Source organism: Balaenoptera physalus, assembly GCF_965194825.1.
Source record: "Balaenoptera physalus genome assembly, chromosome: 8".
In the NCBI taxonomy this organism is placed as follows: Eukaryota; Metazoa; Chordata; class Mammalia; order Artiodactyla; family Balaenopteridae; genus Balaenoptera; species Balaenoptera physalus.
Window position 1 is genome coordinate 76,157,904 of NC_138887.1, and position 26,339 is coordinate 76,184,242.

Below are 26,339 nucleotides of genomic sequence, written 5' to 3' on the forward strand. Positions count from 1 at the left end.
TTTTCCTTGAGAGGAAAGCAATATGTCTGTTCCTTAGAAAACAGAACTTGGAATATCATTGCCCTCCTAGGAATTGAGAGCAATCAATACTAAATGCTGTTTCTTCCACTGTGGTGGATTGATTGTGCTGTATTTTGGTCACCTACTGTCAATACCTCATCCATAGTTAGGTTTACAGTTTATTCAATGAATACATAAATATATACATTAATGAATGAATAAAAGAAACCAAAAGGATTGAGAGTCAAGACCTTTTAGAGATGGAGGGCACTTAGTGAAGAACTTGCCCAATTCCTCATTTCACAAGTGAGGACACCAAACCTGGTAAAGACTTAGGGAGATCAAGCCATCATTTAAACACAAAGCTGGGCTTCAACAAAGGCCTTCACGCTTCTATCCAGAATTGTGCTTTTTCCATCAGCTGTACTGATAAATTACTAACAGTGCTTCTTTTTTTGGCTCATGGTTTCCTCCTGGCAGATTGGCAGACAAGAAAACTGGGGTGGTAGAGTGAGCAATCCATGGTCAAATCTCTACTTTGTTTTGAATGTCAACCTGGGTGTGTTTGTGTTTGCCTTTCCCCTCCCTAATTATCGAGCTGGATAACTGTTTGCCTACAGTGCCCCTTGGCCACCCACTGTCCAACAGATAAATCACAGAGAAGCCTGGCTCCATATGGAGTTGCCTGGAAAGTTTATACCCAGGAAAAGACAGTCTCCAGGTAACATCTCTCTGGCACTCTTGAGAAATGTAGTTCTGCGATTTGCCTATTTGCTTTAATCATCCTCAGCTTCACTTCCTAAGTGTCCAGGAATAAAAAAGCAGTGAATAAATAGGCTGTCTGCTTCTCAGAAGCTTTGTGGCGAGGCAGGAAATGCTGTTGACTTGACAGACACTCTCTTCTCATTAACTTTCGAATCATGCCAGCAGCCATGTGTCCCTGTAGCCAGTGATCAAAACGCGATGATGGGCTGAACCAAGATGACCACTCTTCAGAATCCTTCTCCCTCAGTGCTGTGAAAAACCACTGTCCAATATGCAGGTGGATAGGAATTAGGTAAGATTCTATGACAACAACCACGAAAATCTAAGCTCTCACTAATATGTATGATGGATCTTATTTTAAGGGCCATTTGCCTTCTTAAAACACCATGGTAGAAAATAGTATTTGTTAACAGTAATTAATCACTTGTGTATGTGGCAGAAATTATGTTAAGCATCTTGCAATATATTATCTCATTTAATTCTCCAAACAATACGCTTAGGGAGGTACTGTTCTTAATCTCATTTTATAAATGAACTGAGAGGTTGAGTAACTTGTGAAGAACATACAAGCTGGTAAAATATGGTGCTGGGATGTGAACCCAGCATTGGGCCCTTGGTCCTGACCGTAAACCGTAATGTTTTGCCAGCAGTGGGGATGATCGTCCTATGAGTTCATATTAGTAGAGCACTTTCCAAATTGCAAAGTGCTTCCATGTACATTGTCTCCTCGGAGCTTCATAGCAATTCTCTAAGGTCAACAGGGAATTATTACTATCCTCATTTTATAGACACAGAGAGGTTCTGAGTGACTTTTCCAGCATGATCCAGTGGCATAACCAGGCCCTGAGCCCAAGTCCTCTTTGATTTTTGTCCTGTTTCTACTATATCATGCTGACCCTGGAGTTCCCATGATAACTTATTCCGAATCAAAGCAAGTTCTTATAAAAGCGAAATTCAGTGGTATTAAAGTATCAATAAGATGAAGCTCAAATTAATAGCTAGGCCCAGCCACCTAACTATTAGCTTCTCTAGTCCTCATCGTCTAAACACCAGAGAGAAGGCTGATTCATATTTCTGTCTGGCCGAGACAACTGCTGAATTAAAGAACGAAAAGCAGCAACACCAACTCTAAGAGCTAATGGAAGCCCTGACTCCTTTCTCTTGGCTGAAAGTATAAACTTTCACATGCCATGACCACTTTGCCCATTTAAACTGTAGAATGTTTAATTTAGGAATATATTGTGTCGAGTTTTTTGGTACAGTGTGAGTGATTAGATTATGAGATCATTGATAAGAGCTAGCAACCATGTATTTATATTTCTACAGAACAGAATAAATTCCTGCAGCATTTACATTCCGTGTGCTGATCAAGATCCCAAACACATGGGATTATACATTTGATTATATTTGTTTTGAAAATGAGAATTTGAGAGATTAGCAATTGCTTATGAATCACCAAATTCCAAAGCAGGAAAGGATTGTATTGGCAAAATTCTTTCCTTTGAGAAACAAAGGTCTGAAGTTCAAGTTAACAGCTGGTCTAAGGTCAGGTAGCTAATTAGCAGAAGAAGGGGAATTAGAACCCAGATTCCAGGTTTTCAATTTATAGTACTTCACTCTGCATGTGCTAGTCAGGACTTGACAGAGAAAGCCATCTGCTGGCTGCTGTGATAGTGAATTTTCTAAGGGAGTGTTTCCTGAAGCGTTGTCAGTGCCCGGGGAGAAGAGGGTCAATCAGCTTTTCCCTTTTGTATCCAATGGGAATTGAAGTTCATCTACAGAATGCCTGAAGGAATGGGTCCAGTTTCTATAATTCTTCCTGAGACTTGGGGGTCTTGACATGAGACCACTAAGCTATTCTGCTTGGTTATCCAAAGCGTGGATTCATGATAAGTATTGCCTCTCTTGGCACCCAGTACAAACTGACTTGATTTTGCCTGCCACCAAGCAAAAGTAAACTTCCCACTTCTCACTGCTGTGTTTTTTGGGACTGCATGGATCTTCCTTGGGCTTTCGGAGATCTGTTTCGTGCTGGTGTGAAGTGGTGACCGAGCTCTCTGAGCATCCATCACAAAGCGGTATTGAAATGTCCCTTTCCATCGGCCCTCTCTGGGCTCTCCCCATCTCCAACCTCACCAGCGGCTCCGCACACACACACATTCAGATGGTCTCCTAGGACCCACTGTCTTCCCAGTTCTCTGTCTTTCTCTTTCTGCAAGTATCCACCCTGTTTTGGTAACCGTGGCAACAGGTGAAATACAATCCCAATATTTGCTTGCTGCCTCTGTCACCCAGCCCAGCACGCGCATCGCGCCGTCTCTTGTTTTTGTGTTTGTTTAACGTTCCCAAGCCTGAAGTCAGATGCATCTGGGCAAGGACGCCACGCACGGTCGGTCTGGTTTGGAACACCCCCTCTCACACAGTCTTCAGGCACGTCTTCTTTGTGTGTTTGTATACGTGTGCGCACGCGTGTTTCCTTGTCTGCTTTGGAACGTTGTACAAATAAGTTCAGCTTATGTTAGAATAGCCAAGCGGGAAAAAAAGGAATTTTACACATCTTGTTACAAGGAAGTTCTGCTTTGCAGAGATATATTTTGGTCTTTTTCTTGGAATTTATGTCGCTTACACTTTCCAAGATTTTTGCCAGCACCACTAAATAAGGAAAGTTTGCTTTGCACTTTGGGATGATGGTCTGCCTTGAGTTGGTTTTTTATGTGGCAGGTACAGCAGATCTGTCAGAAAACTTGTGCCTTGAGGGGGATGGAAGCGGGGGGCATTGGGGAAGATAGAGGAGGCAAAGTTTTCCTAAAAGTGTGGGATTTTTCTTTTGTTAAAAAAATAAAAGGGAGAATCCAAACTTCAAATCCAAAACTAACCAAGAATATATTTTTCCTGTTGGTATCCTTTAAAACGTCTTTCTATCCCCTGTTTGTTTGAAAATCTAGCTGTACTATATAGTATTGTATATTTTATATATTTTATTTGCCTTAGTATAAGATGAATCATTAGGTTCTCAGAATCGGTGAGTCTCAACAATAAAAATAAATACATCGAGTATTTTTACTTTGAAACGGTATTTGCAATCACCAGACAGAAGATGTGTTTAAGGAGGATGAGGTTTTCATCCAACTGTGGCCTTGGATTCTAGAGATTAAAAGTGCAACCAGAGAGGCAAGGCAGTAACCTGATTTCAATAGAGAGCCAGCATCTGAAGAATAAGAGGGAACAAGAGCGCACTTGGGTAGAATTTCAGAGTTGGCAAGTGTTTCACTTGCACCCTTTCCTGGAATGTGCTTCTCCCTTTTGGCACCTCCGCATGGGAATGTGCCCATGTTGCCAGGGTACCAGTCCTGTGTCCCTCCCAGCCTCTCCTGCTTCACTCAGCTCCGCGCACCATGGTCACTCTCTGAAAGCCCCTCCCGGGAGGCTGGCATTTTTCTGAGGGCTTCTGGCTGCCTTGCCTCTCCTATCCTATTTCCTTTGCTTTGCAAACTGCACTCCTCCTTTTTTTACAAGACTTAGCTCAAATGCACATCACATTTCCTGCAAAGTCTTCTCAACTTCCTCAGGTAGACAGGAGCCACGGCTTCTGCTGGGTAGACTCCGTTGCACCTTGTTTATCTATTCCTTGTACAGGTTTTATTACGTGTCATCGTCTGTGTACCTGCGTCACTGCCAGCCTGCGAACTCCTTGAGAACAGAGGCCAATTTGATGCCATGTCCCAGGGCTGGCATCTTTCCTACACGTTCTAGGTGCCCAGTAAATGTTTGTTGATAGAATGAAGGAAGGAAAGTCATAAACCAATTTAGATGGAGATGCTACTGTGACTTAATAGGCTGCTCCACGCTTTGGGCTTTTTTTTTTTTTTTTTTTTTTTTAAAGTTCCAGGGATAAGGTAGGACTTAACTCAGATGATTGATTCACCAGTGGTAGAATTTCAGGACCCATGACAAGTGGGTGGGAGAGAGATATTTGAGCAGGTGAGAATCCTTCCCACAATTTCCCAAATCCCTGCATCAGTATCTGGGGGCTCTGCCAGCCACAGCCAAGTGCAGCTCTGCAGGGAAGCCCTGCATGCTACTTCTGGTTTATATCCTGCTTTTGAAAAATTTCACATGATGCTCTGAGCATTTTCCCATATCACTAAATATCTTTTGAAAACATGTTCATAATTGTATAATTTATCCTATGGCTATCGCATAAAAAGTTTCACTTTATTTCTATTTCTGGGTATTTAGATTTTCTCTACTAGAAATAACCTTTTGATTAGAAAAATAAATCAAAACAAAAAACTGATCTGAAATTATTTAATTATATCTTTGATTATTTCCTTAGGATAGATTCCTAGAATTAGGATTACCAGGTCAAAGGGAATAAACATCTTAAAGACTTGGTATATATACTGCCAAATTTCTTAAAATTTACACTTATTTTCATTCCTTCCTGTAACATAGGAGGACATCTATCTTACAGCATTTTCGGAAGTATTAAACATTCTCATTTTAAAACAAAATCTTGGCCAGTTTTTGTTTGCATTTTGTACATTATGGTAATGTTACACATCTTTTTCTATATTTGTTGGCCACTTGATTTTCTTTTTTTGATACATTTCTGTACTTTCAGGCAATTTTTCCTCATTGGGGTGAGTATTGGAATACAGGGAACAAATGATAGAGCAGGTTATCCTCCCTCTACCGCATTTTTCAAATTCTTAATAATTAGCTGGCTTTACTACCTTACTTTACTAATTATATTTTTGTTTCTAAAACTCAGTGCATGTCTGAAAATAAATTTAGTAGTTTTTTGGTGTTTTGTTTTGTTTACATGACTCTTTTGCTTGGATGCACAGTGTTTTGAGGGTTTAAAAAATCTCCTTAAGCTTTCTGATTTTTTATAGTTATTCGGCTGACTTATTGCAAAAATGTTGGCTTCCCTAGGAATATGAATGTGGCTCTTCCACATTTTCTGTGTTTATCTAACCAAGCCTTTGTTTATTTAAATATAAACCCCAGTATCTTAAATAAACTGAAGATATGTTTGTGTCTCTCACACTTATCTGAGGTAGATTATATGGATCCTGCTTTATCCCATTTATGAGAAATCAATCTCTGACCATTTTTATTTCACCAGCCATGATGGAAGTATATGGATTTATATTGATTGAACTTTATCATTATTACTCGATGGTTAAATGTCGCTGAATCCATTCTCAAGCAAGAAAGTTAAACTGAAAATATAAAATAGCTTAATTCCCATGGGGTGATATTAATGGAGTATTATTTTAAGGTTGAGTGAGTCTTAATGTTAACCAGACTGTAACCTCCTTACTAGTGCCTAGGCCCCCTCAGGGGAGGGATCTGACTACCTAGCACACAGTTGGCACAGAATGTCTCTTCGCCAAATCAATGAATGTGAGTAACTATATAATAATATCAAACATGCATTGAGTGCTGATCATGGGCCATGTGACCATGTGATTTTCATGTTGTGAAGATTCAGTGAGGAACTGCACATAAAGCACTGAGACTAAGCATTTACATGTATTCTCTTATTCCATCCTCACAATTATCTTATGAGGTAGGTATCCCTGGTTTTTTGTTGTTGTTTGTTTGTTTTATTGAAGTATAGTTGATTTACAGTGTCATGTTAGTTTCAGGTGTATAGCACAATGATTCAGATTAGATAGATAGATAGATAGATAGATAGATAGATAGATAGATAGATAGATCTCCCTGTATTTATAGGCAGATTAGCTGATGTTCAGAGGGCAGTGCCCAGGATCACTCAGCCAGCAAGTAGCAAACTGAAGAATTGAACCCTGCTCTGAAATCTGACCCTTCCATGCTGGATCTCTGCTTTGGCAACCTAAAAACAACACGGTGACTGGATTCTAGTAGGGGTAGAAGCAGTGACAATTAATCGGCAAATATTTATTATTAGTGTCAACTATGCACTAGGCTTCCTTTTTTTTTCTTCTTCTTCTTTTTTTAAGCAGTAGACCCCTGACATTCCTGAGAGTTTTGCCTGGCATTGCTGTGAATCCCCAAACCCATGCAGGTAGCACATCACATCCCTGTACCCAGGACAGTAGGCAGAGAAAACCACATTGCAGTCCTGACCCTGGATGGAGGGCCAGACTGACAGTATTCCTGCCCAGAACCGTGTAGCAAATGTAGTTTAAATCTGCACCCCAGCAAAAGTTCAAATTACTATAGGCCCTGGAAATTGAGGGTTATTTTTTAGTATTTGAAACCTTGAATGTTAAATTGGAAAATACCAAGTCTCTGTGCCTTTAACGATAATGTTAATAATGACTGATAGCTCATATTTTAAGATATGTAGAACATTTTCCCACCTTTCACACAGATGCTCAAGCTAGCCTTTTATGGGAGCCACAGCTCTCAACTAGAATTAAGAATAAGATGAGTTTGCTTTTTGTTTTTCTTTGAGAAGTAGAATGAACCATTGGTTGAGAACAAAGACCCTACAATCAGACTGCCTGGCTTCAAATCCTAGCTGCAGGACCTGATTGCTTAACCTGTCTGTTCCTCGTTTTCTCATCTGTAAAATGGGGATAATTGTAGAGCCTCACTTATAGAGTTATTTTCAGGATTACATGAGGTGATGCAGGGAAATCATCTGATACCTGGGACACAGTAATTTCTCTTTCTCTTTCTATATTATTTTCTTTCCTTTCCCCCCTACTTCAAAGGTTACTTCTCTTTCTTTTACTGGTTTAATTCATGATTTTTAAAACATACTTGTACAAAGTTCTCATAGAAGAGAAAACTGAGACTAAGAGAGATTAAGTACCTTACCTTTGATCATTCAGCAAAGCTATGGTAAACTCAGTTCTAGAATTCAACTCCCAGTTTTGATTAATGCACTAAATTACTCTGCTCCTTATAGGGACTTAGATATGAAAACCCCTGGGAGTTACACAGCTGTTGCTTTGAATTCACCAATTAATTGAAATATGTAAGAATAAAAATGACTTTAAAAAAAGTTTAAAATAGTTAAAAGCTTATTTTAGAAAGCAGAGCTCAGTGCAGCATATTTTTGAATCTCAAACACATGTTCTTGTTTTATGGTTTGTTAGTTCACAAACATATGAATATGAAAACATTTTATAACATTGAATATTTTGATGTTAAAATATTAGGGCTAAAATTACACAAAAGATGAAAGGCTCACCAAGAAATATATATTAAATTCCACTGCCTAAAATAGGCTTTCACTATGTCTGTACAAATTACTTGAAATTATACAAATATTTGGAATATGTCTAGCCACGAGACTCAACTATGTACCCTAAAATGACATGAGCGGTGCCATGCCAACTTTTGGCATTTATTTTTTTTCCAAAACACCTAGGATCATTATTGGCTTGAATGAGAACTTCCCTTATGCTCTGCAAGTGGGTTTGGAAGAAATGCTAGTGAAGGAGAGCTTCCCAGTCCCTTGGATGGAGGTGGTTGAGTCTCTAGGACATAGTTAAGAAGGCTCTTTGCCAACATACCCTTTGGAACAACCATACCCGTGATAACAGAGTGTGAAGACCTGATTATTTTCAAATCTGATGAATGAGTCCAGCTGTTCTGTAGACTGGTATGGGGTATGTGAGAACATGGGATCACAGCAAAAGCATGTTTATCTCACTCCATCATTGCAGTGAATTTTATCTCCTGGGAATTTTCTTAAAGAGCAAGTCTGGACAGTCGTGGCTTAATGACCAGGAGCTCTACTAGCTAGTTGTTCCTCAGTTCCAGTTATGCAGAAGACAGGGCCTGCATTTGTAAGGAAAGATAAGCTAAAGAGCTATGCATGTTCCTTAGACAAAGATAATTTGTCACATCACCACCATTAATCTCTTAGTTCCCAGCTCACTTGGTTCCAAGATATCGGCTTTGTAGATTTATTATATATGTAGAAATGTCTCTACCAGTCCACTGAGCCATCAGTTCCTTTTTTCATCCTTTCATTGAAAAAAATATCGAGCCCCTCCAAAATGCCAATATTATACTTGGCCTTTGGGAATAAAACTGTGAATAAGACATAATTCAAGCCTAAAGGAACTTACAGTCCAATGGAGGAATCAGGTAAATATATAGACAACCAAGTATATTGTGATAAAGGTTATGATAAAGTCAAGTGCAGAGTGTGTGTCAAATCCACCTTCACGGTGATGGCACTGAGACCTCCAGAGTGGCTCTCCAGGAAGACCTCTTGGATGAGTCAAGCTCCTGTACTCTTTCAGCACAGTGGCCACTAGCCACATGTGGCTACTTAAATTTTAAATTCATTAAAATAAAATAAAATTTAAAACTCCAGTTCTGAGTTTCACTAGATGCATTTGAATGTTCAGTGGCCACATGTGGCCAATGACTACCATATTGGACAGCACAGATAAGGAACATTTCCATCATCACAGAAATTTCGATCCAACAGCACTGGTCTAAGCAGATCGGAAGGGTGAGAAGGAAGGGTTTTCCAGGGGGAATAAATAGAGTGACCATAAGCCTGGAGATACTAGAGAAGAGATAGCATAGGAAGTTAGCTAAAAATATATATATATTTAAAACACGCATGTATGTATATATGTATGTATGTATGTATGTATTCATTCAAGAAGCATGTATTGTTTATGCTACAGTTAAGGATTGTGCAAAGACACAATGCCAGCCTCTAAATAACCTGTATATATTGAGCAAGGTTGGGGGAAGGGTCATAAAAAATTACCAAAAACTGTATTTGAGTTCAAAAGAGAGACTGATTATTGGGGGTCAGGAAGGAGACTTGAAGGGTCAGGCCAGTTCAGTCTTCATGAAGTTACTGCTTTTGATCTGGGTCTTGAAGAGCTGTTAGGATTCGGACAGGGAGGTAGAGTTAAATTCCTTACCTTGGTTAAAGAAACATTCGAGTTTCTTCCAGCGTTAGGGTTCCAGCAAGCAGCTGAGAAGCTGAGGACTCTCCCCACCGGCATATTCATTAATGTCTTTCTCCCAAGACTGCCGCTTGTACAATGGGGAGCTTATTCGGCTGTGCCAACTTACACGGAATAGTCCCCCTTCTAAATGGTGTTAGCATGGATTAGTTTAGGGAAGCTTGAGCCAGACCTTGTTTGCAGTAGGTGGCTGAAAAAAGGACTTGGGGAGGGAGGTATTAAGGATTATGCAAATCGCTGGCTGATATGTAGGCTGGCAACTGGAGACTTCTGTAAAAGCAGCTTTTATATGCCACTAGTTGAGGGACCTTGGAAGCAGTTCTAGGCATGTTATGGGCAGATGACTTAGGCAGATCCAATGAAAATAACAGTAAACAACCTTGTACATATATAAATTTTATTCTCTGAATTGTACAATCGGATCTCATAAAACTCACCCCTGGCCACTTATTCCCTAAAGTTAGAGACAGTGAGCACTTCCCTTTTCTGTTTGGTATTTTTCCTCTGCTGGGAGTGTCTACAAAGTGCAATTGAGTTCTTGCTTATTGAAAAAGCCACTTGGCCTTCCATTTCTAGGACTGTGATGTACTTTGTTGTTTGGGAAACATTGGTCACAGAAATCTGTTTGAAGGAAGAGATGGATTCGAGGGATCAACAGAGAAAGGTCTCCTTAACAAAAACTGTTCTAAAGTGTGCTGAGACTCACGTGGAGATGAGGTCTTTAGAAATTGTGTAAAATTGTGAACAAGATAAAGGGAAAAACAGTTTTGTTGCAGATCCCTATTTAAAATCTCCTTGCTTTTTTATCCTTTTTCAGTAGAAAACCATTTCATACGTCTAACTCTTAAGAAAATGAAAAGGTAATTGGAAAGATGGCATGAATGGTTTGGGAGAAAAGGAGAATTTTTTTTTCCATTATCACTTGGCAAGTAATTTCTAAAATTTACTTAAATGTAGTTTGATATTTATTCAAGCAAATGAAACTTAAAAGGACAATATTCTACCTGGATTTTAGGCTTTGAGCTTCTCAAGACCAAGAACACACTATGAACACATTACCTGGCCACCCAGTGGATTTTCTACACACTTCTTAAATTAACAAGATTTCTACTTGACTGAAGGTTGTTGAGTTACCAAAAGTTCTGTAGGGTGGGGCACATTTCAAAAGGTTTGTAGTGTTGCCTTTGGAGCTCCAAGGTGGATCTTCTGCAAGCAATTCTTCTACCTTTAAGGCAGGCCTGACTCTCACACAGGACTGGTGTTCCCCAAGTGTGTTTAAAAGTCAGTCATTCAGAACTCAAAACAGTTTTTTTCACAAGAAATGTCAGAGATGGTTACTTTCCCAGGGCTGCCCACAAAAGCCTTTTATTCCGTAATGTATCTAAAAGAGTCTGTCTACACGTGTTGAGAGAAGAATGGAGTAGTATAAATAGGGCTCCCCTCCCACCATCCCTGGAGACAGTGCTTTTTAGTTGCTGTAGGGGAGCCACCTGGGCTTTACTGAGAAGGAAAGGAAACACGTTTCTCTCTGAGGGGAGCATATCCCTGGAGTCGTCCCGGGTATGGGCTCTTGTAGAGTGAACCTCTACAAAGTCAAGATGTATTACTTTTTTAAAAAGACTACTCAATACCTCCAGAATGAAGTGTGTTTTGAACTTTCTCTTCTTTTATTACTGTGAGCTCCATTATGGCTATTTCACACCATTACTGGATTTAGAAACCAGAGGAATGATGATCATACACCATAGAAATCGATGTCCCTAGGATTCGTCATTAGCAAAGACAGGCATCTCCTACTGGCTTAAGATATCGACATTTTCATAGCTCTTAAAAATAGCCACAGTGCACCGTTCTCACATTCGATTGATATATTGTGACTTTTTGATGTCGGAGCAATTGATTGATTGATTTTTTTTTAGCACCAAAACCAAAGACAGGAGTGATGGAGATGACCTAGAGAAAGATTAAATCTTCCCCTGCCAGGGCTGAGTTAATTGAAGCGATTCTATATGCTTACTTCATCTTAGACAACAAGCCCTTCATCTCCTCCTCATCGTTAATAACACTACCATTTTCTAACATTTTTGTCCACCTAGAAATTATATCTATGAGTTCTTAAAACATAAATTACTACCCTGCCAACCGTCATTCACCTATAATGATACACTTGGAAAATTTTCAACCAGTATCACAGACTATTGCTTTTTCTTGCTTTGCTTTCACTATCTGAGAGTTGAGACTTGGATGAAAGTTTAGACCCTAAAAGGCTATGGCTAGTTGTCCTTAGTGATCAAGGCTATTTTTGAAAGAAGAAAAAAAACCAGAACTGGACAGTAGAACACTTAGGAAACAGTTTCTCTATTGGTTTGTTGAGCTGCCATAACAAAGTACCATAGACTGGATAATTTAAACAACAAAAATGTGTTGTCTCTCAGTTCTGAAGGGTAGAAGTCCAGGATCAAGGTGTCAGGAGGGTTGCTTCCTTTGGAGGGATGTGAAAGAAGGCTCCGTTCCAGGCCTTTCTCCTTGGCTTATAGATGGCCACCTTCTCCCTGTGTCTTCACATGGCTTTCCTCTGTGTGTCTTTGTCCTAATCTCCTCTCTTTATAAGGAAGGACATCAGTCGTATTAGATTAGAGTCCACCCATAGGACTTCATTTTACCTTAATTACCTCTTTAAAGGCCCCATCTCCAAATATAGTCACATTCAGAGGTACTGGGGGTTTGGACTTCAATGTATGTATTGTCAGAGGGAGCAGAATTCAGCCCATATCAGTTTCCAAAAGTAAACTGAAGATTACTTAAATCTTAGACTCTTAAAACAAAACCCTGACCAGGACCCTGTGATCGGCCTTTGTAAAATCAAATCTCAAATTCTGACAGAACTTCGGTGGGAACCTATAAAGCCCTGCAGTGTCAAGTTGGTCTCTCCAATTCAGAGCCCTCCCTCAGTAAACATAGAAGCTTGCAGATTGGTCCACTTCTGAAGCTTAGCTTCAGGGCTGGATTAGGGTGACGGAGCAAGAGAGGTGCCCAGGGTACAAATTTAAGAAAGCACTCACTCTTAGGGTTGTGCAAATGATGACTTTGCACTGATGCATTTGCACAACCGTGAGAGTGAGTATCCCCGTAAGAGTTGTGCCCTGGGTACCTCTCTTGCTCACCCTAGTCCCAGTGCTTCATCGGAGGAAGGGGAAAGCTGTCCCTATGTCACATTCACATGGCTCTTTCAACTACATCCTGGCACACATCTAGTGTTTAAGTGTTCTCAGAAGTAACTGAAAGTGTGATTAACAGAGGTCGGGGGAGGGAATATGGGTCCTGAGTCCTCACCTGGTTGTTAGTGACAGCCACTGAACCAGGGATAGCTTTTGAGTTCCCTGTGCCATATCTCCACATTCGTGACCCAGTGGCAGACTTGCTCTTGTTTGGCCATATTCTCAGCCATGTACTCAATGGCCTAGAGAACAGCACGGAATTTGGGAAGTGGGTCATTGCCCCTTTGCGTGAGTCTATGCCCAGCTTAGAACGTGCTGAGATTTTGGGTATTGTATCAGTGCCCTGGCCCCGTCTGAAGTGCCTGGCTGTGTTCTGAGAGCTGAGAAGGAGCAGAGGCACCCTCACCTCTGCCCATGGCTGTTGCCTCTGCCATGAACTTAAGAAACCTATCTGCTATGGCAGAGCAGAGCCCCGTGGCCCAGAGCAGATGTGGCCATGTTGGCTTGGAGCTGTCTAGACAGGGGAGAAGTTTCCTTGTTGCCCCCTTCAGTGACTGATCTGACCACTGAAACAATGCAGATGTTCTCCTTCGAGAAGAGGCATGATTAGCGAGGCAGTGAATGCTGCTGTTTTCTAAGAGACCAGCAAGGACAGCTCAGTCCAAGACTTTCAGGATTAACATTTTCATGCTACCCAGGACCCTCTGGCTCCCCGCTTTTGCCTAAGAACCTGTACTTCCTTGTAGAGCCTGCGGGAGTACTCCTATAGAAAACCCAGCTTCATGCTAGCTCAGTGCCTTGATGTGAATTTGTAGAGCCTGACTAAATATTTCCTTGTTCTGAGAGGAAAATAAAAACTATCTCTACCCTTCCATCTAACTATTAAAAATGCACTGTAGAATTTCCTTTACAAGTTGGTCTCTAAGGAGATGCAAAGCTAATTTTCCAACAGGCCCCCTCTATTTTAGTGTCACATTAAAGTTTCACCAATAATATTAGTGATAATAAATTCTCTAGCTACATGAAGGGAAAGAAATTTCAGTACAAGGGCAGTCTGCCTGTAACTTTCTCATTCTTTCCTGCCATGTGGAGCAGCAAGAAAAAGTAGGTTCAACGTGGCATCCATCTGTAGCAGACCATTTTAACACCGTGAATGCTACTTGAATTGTGTCTTGGGGCTAAATTATCTTATCTGAGACCTTGCTGCTCAAAGTGGGGTTTCTGAACCCACAGCATTAGCATCACCTGGGCGCTGGTTGGAGATGCAGGATCTAGGACCCCACCTTGGGCTTACTAAATGCAAACCTGCAATTTAAAAAGGTGGTCAGGTGGGTCAGAGGCATATGAAGGTGAGGAGAACTGATCTAGGAACTATTGAACCTGAGGAGATTCTGGCCCAAGACAGGAATATTTTGAAGTATCCACTTTACCCAAAAGCTGCTAATTAACTTTAGCAGTTCTGTTACAGAAGATGCTTTTTTCCTGTCAAGTCCTTTTGTAGTTGGTCCCTGGCTTATCCAGTCTTCATAAGGCCCCTTCAGTTTCTAATGAAGCTTAATTGATTAGCTCTATTTGTGAAAAGCTCAGGGCCTAGTAAGTACATGCCCCCACTGGGTACACAACTAAATAGTTTATGAGGTAATTCGTATTTTAATGTCTTTCCTAATGAGTCCTTTCAGTAATGAAATCCCCTGAGAAAATGTTACTGGTTTACAGACATTTCTTAGGATTCTACAGAGGGGAGACTGATGGAGCTAGAAATTTTAGGCTCCAGTGTAGAAAATAGTTTCAGTTCAAAACAGGTCTGATTTTTTTTTTTTCTCAAGAAAAAATTTTATACCTTCTTTTTCATACCTTATTTTATAAACTTTTTTATACTTTATTTTCTAAGCTCCTATCTTCTCAATCATTTTCCGTATTAGAAATAAGGTTTTCTTTCCTGAGGCAGTTCTGGAACTCCTTACTTCTGCTGTAAGTAAATTATATGAGGGCTGCCAATGGGTATCGTCTTATATGAACAAGAAGGATAGATGGAGAGGAAGAGAAAAAGGGACACACACACGCACACACACACACATACACATACACAAGCGCACGCACATAAGCACCTGGTCGGTGATTTGATGGTCTTTCACTGTATTTTAAATATTCTCAGCAGCATCATTTCTGTAATAGACGGTGAATGCATCAATCATTACTCATTAAGGCTAAAGCCAAAATGAATCCCATAATGAGAAAGAAGCATTTAGAACTGCAAAGTGGCTGAACAACAAGACAGTTATCTGCAGCGTGGCAGAATTCTATCCAAAGGGAGGTACAGCCAATTCTCTTTAAGTGAGGGAGGCAGCAATGTGATACAGGTTTCCTGGCAGCTGTGTAGAACCTGTCATGGTGAAGGGACTCACCTTCCTGTTTCCACGGCAGAGCAGAGAGAAGACACACTCACTCTTAAACCCTAACTTGAAGCCAGATACCCAGGCAAGGAGGACCAGTCCCAGTGCATTTTTTCCAGTTTCATCCTCTGAGGAAGGTTCAGGCATGTTCTGGGCTAGCCTGCTGACATGACACCTGTGGCCTGTCCTGTAAATGATGGAGAGGCAAAGCTTGGCCCTACTTTGCTTGACACAAAGATCAAAGCCTCCCAGCCTGTACTGGATGATGAAAAACAGCCTTTGTTTACCAGTTTTGCCCTTTCATTTGTTAATAGCCCCCGTTCCTGAGGGAACAAGCTTTCTTACCTGGATCCAGGAAATGGAGAAGATCCTGAGAGGTGTGGGGAAGGCCCTTCTATAATCACTGTTCAGGGTGGTGAGGTGATGTCTGTTCCTCTAGGAGAAAAGCCAGCACAATATGACAGGGTCAGTGGATGTATTCCAATTGGGCCTGTGGCCATGTGGCTGGCTTTGGTTGATGGTTTGTTACCTGATGGCGTTGGATAAGCAGGATAAAAAATAATGACTTAATAGGCCATGTTTTAATAACATGTCTATAGGTCACTTGGAACAGGGACAGTGAAGAGCTGAAGCGGAGTGTTTTGTTTTCCTACAGCCTGGACTGCCTTCATGGTAGTCCAAGCAAGTCCAAGTCTATATAAGCCACATTTAGTGGTAAATCCCTAGAGCTGTGGGTATCTTGGGTTTTTGTGAATGAGGCAAGCAAATAGATGTGTAGGACTCCTTTGAAATCCAAGTTATAACTCTGGTTGTCATCATGTGAAAGAACAATGTGCAGGTAAGGGAAATCTCTTTACTTGAAGCCAAAGTTGGTGATTTTAAGGGCAGAGACTGCATTCTGAGCATGACCCTATTGCAACGAGAGAACATGTGTCCTAGCCAAGGAGGATGAGTTACTAGGGCTCAATGTTGTGAAACAAGAAGAATCCCAGAGTTCTGAGAAGACTCTTCAAATGCCCTGAGCAGGCTTTGTGGAGGCTACTTTGTTCTTGAGCAGTGAGACTTCATTATCTATGGAACAAATGAAGCTAGAACTTGGCATTGCAGGATATTGCTGAGCAAGGAAGCCTCTATACTTGACTTACTACGCAGGGAGGAAAAGAAGCCTGCCTGTGCACCGGCATGCGGTTAGGATTTTAGAATGGCTTGTAGGTCTTGGTTCTCCAGACAGTGGGCTTGTGAGATGCTGCCTGGAAAGGAACAAAATGAAAGAGGGGAAGAAAAGCTCAATGCAGTTTTTCTTCCAGTGACACAGCTGCTTTTGTGCAGAGACAAAGAAAGCAACAAGAGAGCAGGAGGCTATGAGTTAAAAAAATTTTTTTTATTTAACAATCAAAGAGGATGTAGTGCTTTTGAAAGTTCATGCTTCTACTAAACCTACCTTGAGCCAGTTGCACCTATCTTTGAGGAAGAAAATAGCAAGGGGGAATTTGTGAGTGGAATTCAAGCCTGGCCTTATAAGGCACATGCTCTAGCCCCCTATTCTCTAGGTATTTCAGCATCTGTGAGAGCCAAGGCCTCAACACGGAGTGGTAATTTCAGCAACTTCTCTGAACACTGTTCTGGGTGAGTCAAGTCAGCTCCTTCCCATTTACTTATGAGTTAATTGGCATTTAAGCTCAAGTCTCCAGGCCAGTGATTTATTTTAATAATAAGTTAGCCCCGTGGCAGGCCCATGACTTCATGACTGCAGCAGTGGAGAAAGGGCACACCGCCCTGATGGATGTCTCAGTGCTGCATGTGGCTGATTTACAAGGTGCTTCTCTGATCTGAGTCACTCTTGCCTCCTCTGCTTCAAGCCCCATTGGGTGGCATCCAGCTATTGGAGAGTCTACCTGCTTAAAGGGACAGTGAAAAGAAGTGGATTGAATACAAGTAATTGGGAGGAAATTATCCTTGAACAAGAAATCATCGGACTCTACAAATTGTGATGGCAGTTTGTACACTGGCCAAATCCAATCAGTTTCCATATGTTCATTGTATGTTGCTTTTGTGAAAACAAAAGACCATAGATGCTGGTATTAACTCAGACTTTATTGTTTTGAGTTCTATCAGATGTCATCTGCATTTTATAGGTCTCATTACAACAATGCCCATAATGATGGAATCAGCTGATTTTTCAAAGCAATCTTTAAGGTTATTTCATGTTTATTAGGTTGCTAGGGGTACCTAATACATCAGTATGAGTAGAAGAAGTGTTTAATGCAGTTGCCAGATTTTTGTGCAAGATAAATAGTTTTACATGTCTCAGAAGTAGAATCCAATTGGCCAAGAAGTTGGCTAAGAACTGAAATTTGACATCATTCTTGGCAACTCACCTTTTTTTTAATGTGTATAATATAAAAAAGTACACTATATCTTTTCTAGATATAATACTAGACCCAAAGTGTAACCTTTAATAATAAATCTATATATGCAAATGATCAAGTACTTTTCCTAATTCTTGGTCATCGTAATAGACAGCATTTCAAATGGAATAAACTTCTTTCTTTTTTCCCTTAGTATTCTTAAAATGAGAGTATATGTAGTACACATGTATGTTACAAAGCACAGATGATATAACAAATACCTGTGAATGTACCGCCCAGCCCCAGAACTACATCACCAGTCGTTTCTAACTACCTGTGTGCTCTTCCACAGCCCATTCTCCTACCTCACCCTGGGTCACCACTATCCTGAGATTTGTGCTTATCATTCCTTAGCATCTAAAATGTAGTTTTATCATGCATATGTGAGTTTCTTAGCAATAATATTATTTAATTTTGCTTATCTTTAAGCTTTATATGGAATGGTTCTTGTATGGAGTTATCTGGACTTGCTTTTTCATTTAACATGACAAATTTCTGATAAGAAAACTCATGAATTTCATTTTAAAGAATTAGTTGGCTGTATGTTAAACATTTTAAACTCATATCATAGGCATCTGATATACAAGAAATATAAGAAATACATTTTAAGCCTTAATGTGAGCTATGTAATTCTTCCCTATTAGAGTTAGAGACGCTTGCAGTTTCCATACTTATTATATTTTAATTAGTAAAAGATGATTAAAACATAGGAATTAAGCCTTATTTTGATGTTTCTGCAATGTGGTAATTAAACCCAGAGAAGATATAGTTTCCATGATATACTTACACCTAATTAGCATGTAATAATTATCAAATTAAATACTCATTTTAAATATGTAATTGAAATGTCATGAGTTGAAATCTAATTTTTTGGAATGAATTTATCAGGTAATGAAATTTCAGGCTTCCATCAGCTTTCAGGATTGTGCTAAACATAGGCCTAATTATCCCTATGGAATCTTTCAATTATCCATCTGGTTGAATACAGATTCTGAAAAATTTTAAGGGCAGAAATAGAATAGTTGATAATCTCATCAAAAATTAAATGGCACGTCCCTGGCTGAAATGTTTTGGTTTAGATTCTCTAGACTTTTCCTAAATATCAAGGCAATTTTTTTCCTTCCGCATTAGCCAACAAAGGAAACAATTTGGCTGCCCACAAGCCTGGGAAGTATCAGGTAGCACAAGCAGACTGAGCATGGGGCAGTGAGGATGGAGTGGAGGGGAGAGATGCTCCTTCTTCTCTTATGTGTATTTGTTTACTAAGATGCCGTTCTCAGCCTTCTAAGAAAGGCACGACTCTGAAGGGATGGCCACATCCCTTGGTATTAGGTATGTTATAGAACAGCATCTCTTCAAGTATTTTCCACTGGAAAACATGTATTTTTCTTAACCTCCTTACTATTTCTGACAAAAAAATGAGATTCCTTTCAGCAACGAATAAAGAATAAATATAGCATGCACTCAGGTTTCCGTAAAAATGGGTTAAATTAGCCATTTTGGAACGGAGGGTGATTTTTCTACTCAGTCATGGAGTTACTTATGGTTTGCAAATATCTGGGAGGATCCAGTGCCTTCCAGATAGGACTTGCCTTTTTATGTGAAATTTGTGTGTTATAGGTGCATTTTGTTTTTTCTTTTCATTATTAATGTTGTAATTTAAAAAATTTGTTTTTACTTTTCATTTTGAAATAATTTTAAACTTACAGAAAATTTGCAAAAATATACAGAGAGTTCCCATATACCCTTCATCAAACTTTCCCTAATGTTAACATCTTCTATAACCATAGAATAATAATCAAAACCAGGAAATTAACATTGGTGCAATGCTGTTAGCTAAACTACAGACTTTATTCATATTTTACCTTACCCCCCCTCCCCAATGTCTTGTTTCTGTTCTGGCCCCCAGCTGAGGATCTCAAACTGCATTTAGTTGTCATGTCTCCTTGGTCTCTGTAATCTGTGAGTTTCTCAGTGGATCCTGAGTCTTTCATGAACTTGATATTTTTAAGAGTCAGTTACTTTATAGACTGTCCCCCAGTGTGTGTTTGTCTGAGGTTTTCTCCTGATTATTGGGGTTAAGTATGTTTTAGAAGAACACCCCAGAGGTGATGCTGTGTCCTTTTCAGTGTGTCATGTCAGGGGTACATCATGATGATAAATCTTATTACTGGTGGTATTAACTTTGATCATTTGGTTAAGGTGGCCTCTGTCAGGTTTCTCCACCATAAAGTTACTATCTTTCCCTTTGCAATTAATACGTATCTCAGGAGAATATTTTGGGACTAAGGTACTCCTTGTTCTGAGGAAAATCTTCACATAGAAATCTGAACTTGTGAAATAAATACTGTTGTAATTTCCTGAATTAACAAAGGATTGTACATTTTCCCAAAGGATTCACCCCAAGATTTCATTTTAAATAGCAAGCTCAGTTCTAGTACATTTAAAATATGGCTCATCTAATAAGCGGTGAATTATACAGCTCTTTGAGGCAATGTCTACTACAGTGTCTTCTTTTACGATAACATATGCCTTCTCCTATAATGCACGAATATATTCTCATCCTCTTATATGATTAGAAAAATAAGTAGAATTTCTCATACCTGGCAGGTCGTTGAAAGAAGAAACTAGAGTTTATCTTCCACTCTTTGTTCGTCGCTAAAAGGAATCTTTTTTTTTTTATTGTCAGAAATAGTAAGGAGGTTAAGAAAAATACATGTTTTCCAGTGGAAAATATTTTAAGAGATGCTGTTCTATAACATACCTAATACTAAAGTAGATCGGCTAAGAGGATATCAATTATATGCCACACATAATGATTCTGTTCTCTGGAAAACAAATTGACAAGCTGTACCAAGCCCTCTGAGGTTTCAGTTAGCCTTGAAGATGTCTGTATACTTCAGTTCCACCTAAAAGAATCAATTCAACAAAATAATTGCAGAACTAGGTAGAGGATCTTCACTGCAGTGCTGTAGAAGTGGTTGGGTAAACAATGAGGAAACAATATAATGCTATAGAACAATTAAAATCATATTTTCAAAAAACAATGACAGGAGAAAATGCTCTGGTGATCACAATAATATACTATGTGGAAAAATAAAAATAATACTGTCTATACAATATGTCCCTAATCTCCCTCTCTCTCTCTCTCTCTCTCTCTCACACACACACACACACACACACACACACACCTACCTGGTAGGAATATATCAGAAAGTTATCTTCAGATGTTAGAATCATGAGTGATATTTATTTCCTTCTTTACGTTTGTTTTTCAACTCCTCTACTCTAGGTTTCTTTTATTAACAAGAAAAAAATATTTTTGAGAAATTAAAATTAGCAGTAATTCCACAGGTGCCTTTTGGGGAACTGGATTCTTTGAAACCTCTTTCCAAGTCCTCTTTTCAACCCTGTGTAGATTACAACTTTGAAAGCAACTGAATGCAGTTTCTGAGTTTATTCTAAATCTTTGTTTGTATGCATATGCACACACACACATTCAGATAGTCATAATGAACTTCTTGGTTAAATAAAATGAATAAAAGTTTAAAAATAGATCTGTATTTTAAGAAAAAGTTTCAATGTCTATATTTTCTATGGTTGACTTTCTAACAGTAAACAGAAAATCTGTGGGATCTAAGGACTGTGATACAAAAAAGGTTGAGAGACGGGTAACCCTACGAGGGAATATAGTTCCCCCCCGCAAAACTAAAGGTGGAGGGGGGTGCTGGATATTTTTTCTGTTATTTTTTTTCAAGCTTAGTCTTTAAAATTAAACTTATTAAAAAAAAAAACCCTATTTCAACCCCATCAAATTGCAGAAAGCCAAATATCTAGCTTTCATTTTTAATCAAACAGGCTAAATATTCATGTTTATGTGACTAAATGAAACTTTTGTATGCAGTGTTTCACTCCATCTGCATGAATAGTAGCATTGTGGCAGGGTGAGGTCACTGCAGAAGGGAAAGTGAGGTAAGAACACAGCTGAGTCTACAGGCTTTTCTGCTGCAGGGCGCACCAGCTCCTTCTTAAAGCCATAGAACTGCCATTCTCACACCAAAGGCCCTCCGTTTGTTTGCACTGGGCTGCTGCAGGGCGCACCAGCTCCTTCTTAAAGCCATAGAACTGCCATTCTCACACCAAAGGCCCTCCGTTTGTTTGCACTGGGCTGCAGCAGGGCTTGTCTGTGTGCAGGGATGCGCCGTGTGTCATGAATAATTCAAGTGTTCCAAGAGAGAACCAGAGGTGCAAGGAGAAGCCTGTGGCCAGAACCGCAGTCGTATATAGTTTCTGTCCTTTGAATATCCATTTTGGCCACCTGCTCTCAAGGGAAAAGATGGTCCCATCCGTTTCCTACTGCTCACTCACAAGACCCAGGAGGGATCTCTGCTGTGGTTATGCGATCCCACAGTGGTGTGTTGCCCTCCCCAGCAGCGGCAGGCTGACATCTCAGAGCTAAGTCACCAAAAGGTTGGTTAAAGATGAGTGTCTGTACATATTTTACCTACAGTTCCTACTAACTTAGAGGAATAAGTCGGTTGCCAAGAGCATGCTGGCAAACAGCCCTTTGCCAGCACCACCTTATTAGAGCTGTGAGAACTTGAAAAAAAAAAAACACTCCTTTTTTCCCCCCGCAACAAGCTCTCCGAGATTTTTACCTCTTGCTTTATAATGGAGAGGAATCCTTTACTCTCCGCTTGGCATCAAGCAGCATCCAATTTAAAAAATAAGATATTTTAAAGATATGGATACCAAGCCTTTGCTTGTATCTGCCTTGGTAGGTGCCATGATATGAAGAATAACAGCTTTTCAAAGCTCTCCAGGAAAACTCTCTCACCTGAGGCCCAACCCCCATCACATAAAAAGGTAGACCACTCTGAACCTAAACTGTAAGAATGGGTAAGGTTGATTCTTTAAAATTACCACATCCCATAGATTGCATCCAGGATTCAGTATTGAGGATAAATGAAAGCTTAACGTTAACCAGGTTAGGCAATCTGAGGGTTACATGATCCATGCCTCTGAGAAGATTATAGCCCCACTGAAGTAAGGGAGCAGGAAGTTAAACAATGCAAGGCAGTTTGTGACCAACGTGCCACAGGCATGCGATCAGGAGGAAGTGCTATAGAAATTCAGGGAAGGAAAATGTGCTTCTGGACTTGGTGGACTTGGAGAGAAGACCTGGTCAGGCAATGAACAGGGCACTGAAGGGGGAACAGGCTTTGGCTTTTCCAGTTGAGAAAACCAGTATGAAGAGAGGGGTGGTGATGTCTTATTTGTAACAGCTGCTCAAGATAGAATAGATATGTGTATATGTATAACTGAACCACTTTGCTGTACACCTGAAACTAGCACAACATTGTAAATCAACTATACCCCAATATAAAATAAAAATTAAATTAAAAAAAAAGATACAAATTCTTGAATAGATGAATCAACTGACAGCTGACCAACTCTGTGTACCGGGATGGGCAGTAAGTAGACCTGTTGAGCTGAGAGGTTGCTCTGTGTGAGAGAGATGGGGAGTCCTATTAACAGGGCACGCTGGGCGCTAGCCAGACCCTGGAGGCTCTGGAATGCCAGCCTCAGGAAATGGTCATTATCTTTTAGGCAAGAATGAGTCACTGAGGATTAGGAGTAGGGAGGAACACGATGAAATCAGCTTTTCTGGGAGATGAATCTGGCAGTGACTTGCAAGAAGCACATATCAGCTAATCATAATAAGGAAAACACCGCACTGCGGAATATTACAGGTTCCACGTTGGACAGTGTTAGACCATGATTAAACGATGAACTCTGCTCATTTCTGGTGGTGGCTGCAGAACATTGATCCGGGCAGCTGTTCACTATGAGAAGAATGAAATGGACACTGCCAGCCAGACACCCGGCTACCGCTCAGGTAACCTCTGAAATGTATACCTCTCAGGGGCAAAAGTGTATTTCCGAAGTGTTTCAGGGATCTTCAAGTCCATTCATTCATTCATTCATTTAGCAAACATTTGTTCAAACCTGCTGTGTGCTGGGCACCGTGATAGGCCCTGGGGGTCTAAAGAAAAACAAAACAAAACAAACAAAAAAAGAAAAACAAAACACATTCTATCTTCTCAAAGAACTTATATCTAATTATTATAGATTTTTAGTACAGAACATCGGAAGGTGCAGAAGCCCAGAATTTACAGCAGATGTAGTCCCAGTGTATGTAAACCCTGTTCCCTTGAATGATTTACCCACCTGTTGGTAAGCACTCACTGGCCTTGCAGAGGGTCAGTTCCTCTGTGGCCCTGCATCTAAGAGAGAGAAGGGAAATGGAAGGCAAGTCACAGCCAGCGGAAGGCCTCCCAGCTCCCTTTCTCGGTCAAAAGCAAACTGTGTCTAAGTAGCCCTTGCGTTTCAGTGGGATCGAGACCTGTTTATTTTGCACTTAGGAATCTTTTCCAGAAATTTTAATTGAGAACCCGGACTTCCCGCACCAACATGCCTACCACTGGTGTTCTGCAAAGCGGCCCCTCCGCCCTGGATATTATTTTCAGCCACAGCTGTATACTTTAATGTGTATAACTGATGTTCAGAGACATTTGTTGGAAGCTGAGAGCAGTATTCAGAGAGAGAGAGAGAGAGAGGTCAGTTGGCTATCCTTGCATCATGTTTAAATTGCTGGTTACAAGTCAATGGTTTTACAGATAATTGGTTCAGGCACTCACCTTTCTAAGATTGTATGATCAACTGTTAATAAATGAATTTTGACAGTCTGCAATATGTTCTTTACAGGTCCCACGTTAAATGCAGTTAATGCCTATCACATTACGTTATTGCCAGTTATCAATTACCCATGCTAATTGTTTTTGAGCATACTGTTAAATGGCGTTTTCTCTGAGCCAGGCACTGTTCTAAATACTTTACAAATATTAGCACCCTGCGTCCTTATAACAATCTTAGGAGGTATTTACTAATATCATTCTTATTTTATAGAGGAGGAAACTGAAGCACAGAAAGGTTACATAGCTCATTCAAAGTCATGCAGTCATGCAGTGTCACGGTAAATAGCAGAATTGACATTTAAACCCAGGAGTCCCACTGCTAGAGTTTACACCTTTAACCACTATGCTGCCATAACAATAGGCAGCAATATGAGTAAAGAAAATACAGAGAGTGATAGTATTAACAGTGCTAGTTGGAGTAGTTTTGTAGCAGTGGTAGCAGTATTGTAGTAATAGCAGTATAGTATTGTAGTAGTAGTAGTAGTAGTAGTATAGTAGTAAAGTGTAGCAGCAGCAGCATTAGTAATAGTAGCATTGTAGTAATTGTATTGTAGTATTATGGTACCAGTAGTATTGTAGTAGTGGTGTAGCAGTAGCAGCTGGTTGTAATAGCAGTAGTGATGGTGGCCAAAGTACTGTAGTAGTACTGCTGTAGTAGTAGTAGTAGTGGTGGTGGTAGTGGTGGTGGTAGTGGTAGTGGTAGTAGTAGTGGTGGTATTGTGGAAGTAGCAGTGTAATGGCTACAGCCATCATGGTCTCTTCCATCCTCGTCTCTGTGTTCTCCTTCCAGAGATGACGATATGGAGGCTTAGAAAGGCCTAATAACTAGCAAGTTGCAGAACAGGGTTTGTGCCCACATGTATCTGAGTCCTTTGCTACCTCCTAGGATGAACGCATGAGAAATAGCTGTTTCTGTAGCCTGTAGAAATCACTGCTCAGATACGCTTATGTCAAGTACACAACAGCCATTGATTTGGTGGTGCTGCCCTAACCTCTGTGGTGCTTGACTGGTTTGTTGCGGTTGTTATCCTTGGTTGAATCTCTTGTCATATTCGAGCTGCCAGTTTGCTGGGGTGTTGCTGGTGAATGTGAGGGCTGGTATGTGAAGGGAAGGGAGTCCCTTGGGAAAAGCCAGCCAAATTAGTTGTGACTGAATTAACTTGTTGATTCAGTGAGACACATCAACCCAGTAGCCTCATGTAGACACCGCTGGGGTCTGAGCCACCAGTCTGTAGGTCACGGACTCAAGCCCCTGTGAAGTCCCCACCACCACTTAGAGCAGTAAAGACTGATTAAACATGTTTATATGTAATTTGAAAATGGTTCTTTCAGGAAACGTGTGGTTCTTTAAAGTCATTTTAAAACCTGAGATTTTACTTTCATTTATTTACGTTCTAGCCCAAAAGAGCCCAGAGTTGAGCACAAAGTCCCACGATGTATGGGGTCCTCCAGGAGAATTGTCAGAGCTGTTTTATATATTTTTACTCTATCAATATAGCCTTTCACAGTTCCTAATTAGTTTCGTTAGCTGACTTACAGAAAAGTGTATTTAAAGTGAGACGTCAGTAATTGCACTGAGAGAAGGGCATTAATGGAAAGCACACACTGTCAGGAGGCCAATGGGAGAGCAAAGGGTTCCGTCCTGAGCACCCCTGATTTGTACTGGGGGTGATTAACTCAACTGTTTCCCTTGTTAGGACACACTTCGGTAGAAACCTCTGGAGAATATTCAGGCTATGGTTGTATGTGTTTGTATGTGAGTGTACAGGCACACACACACACACACACACACAAACATATTATTTTGTTCTTAAAAGAAGTAAATAAAGATTAGTTGAGCTTTTGGAATACC

The 26,339-nt window shown here is 40.2% G+C and overlaps 1 protein-coding gene and 1 long non-coding RNA gene across 12 annotated transcripts in view; one reads left to right on the forward strand and one right to left on the reverse strand.

Annotated features, from left to right (window-relative positions):
• The window catches only part of CREB5 (cAMP responsive element binding protein 5), a 409,265-nt gene that overhangs the window by 309,054 nt on the left and 73,872 nt on the right, over positions 1 to 26,339 (forward strand). The window lies entirely within an intron of this gene.
• The window catches only part of LOC309665637, a 272,096-nt gene that overhangs the window by 244,639 nt on the left and 1,118 nt on the right, over positions 1 to 26,339 (reverse strand). The window lies entirely within an intron of this gene.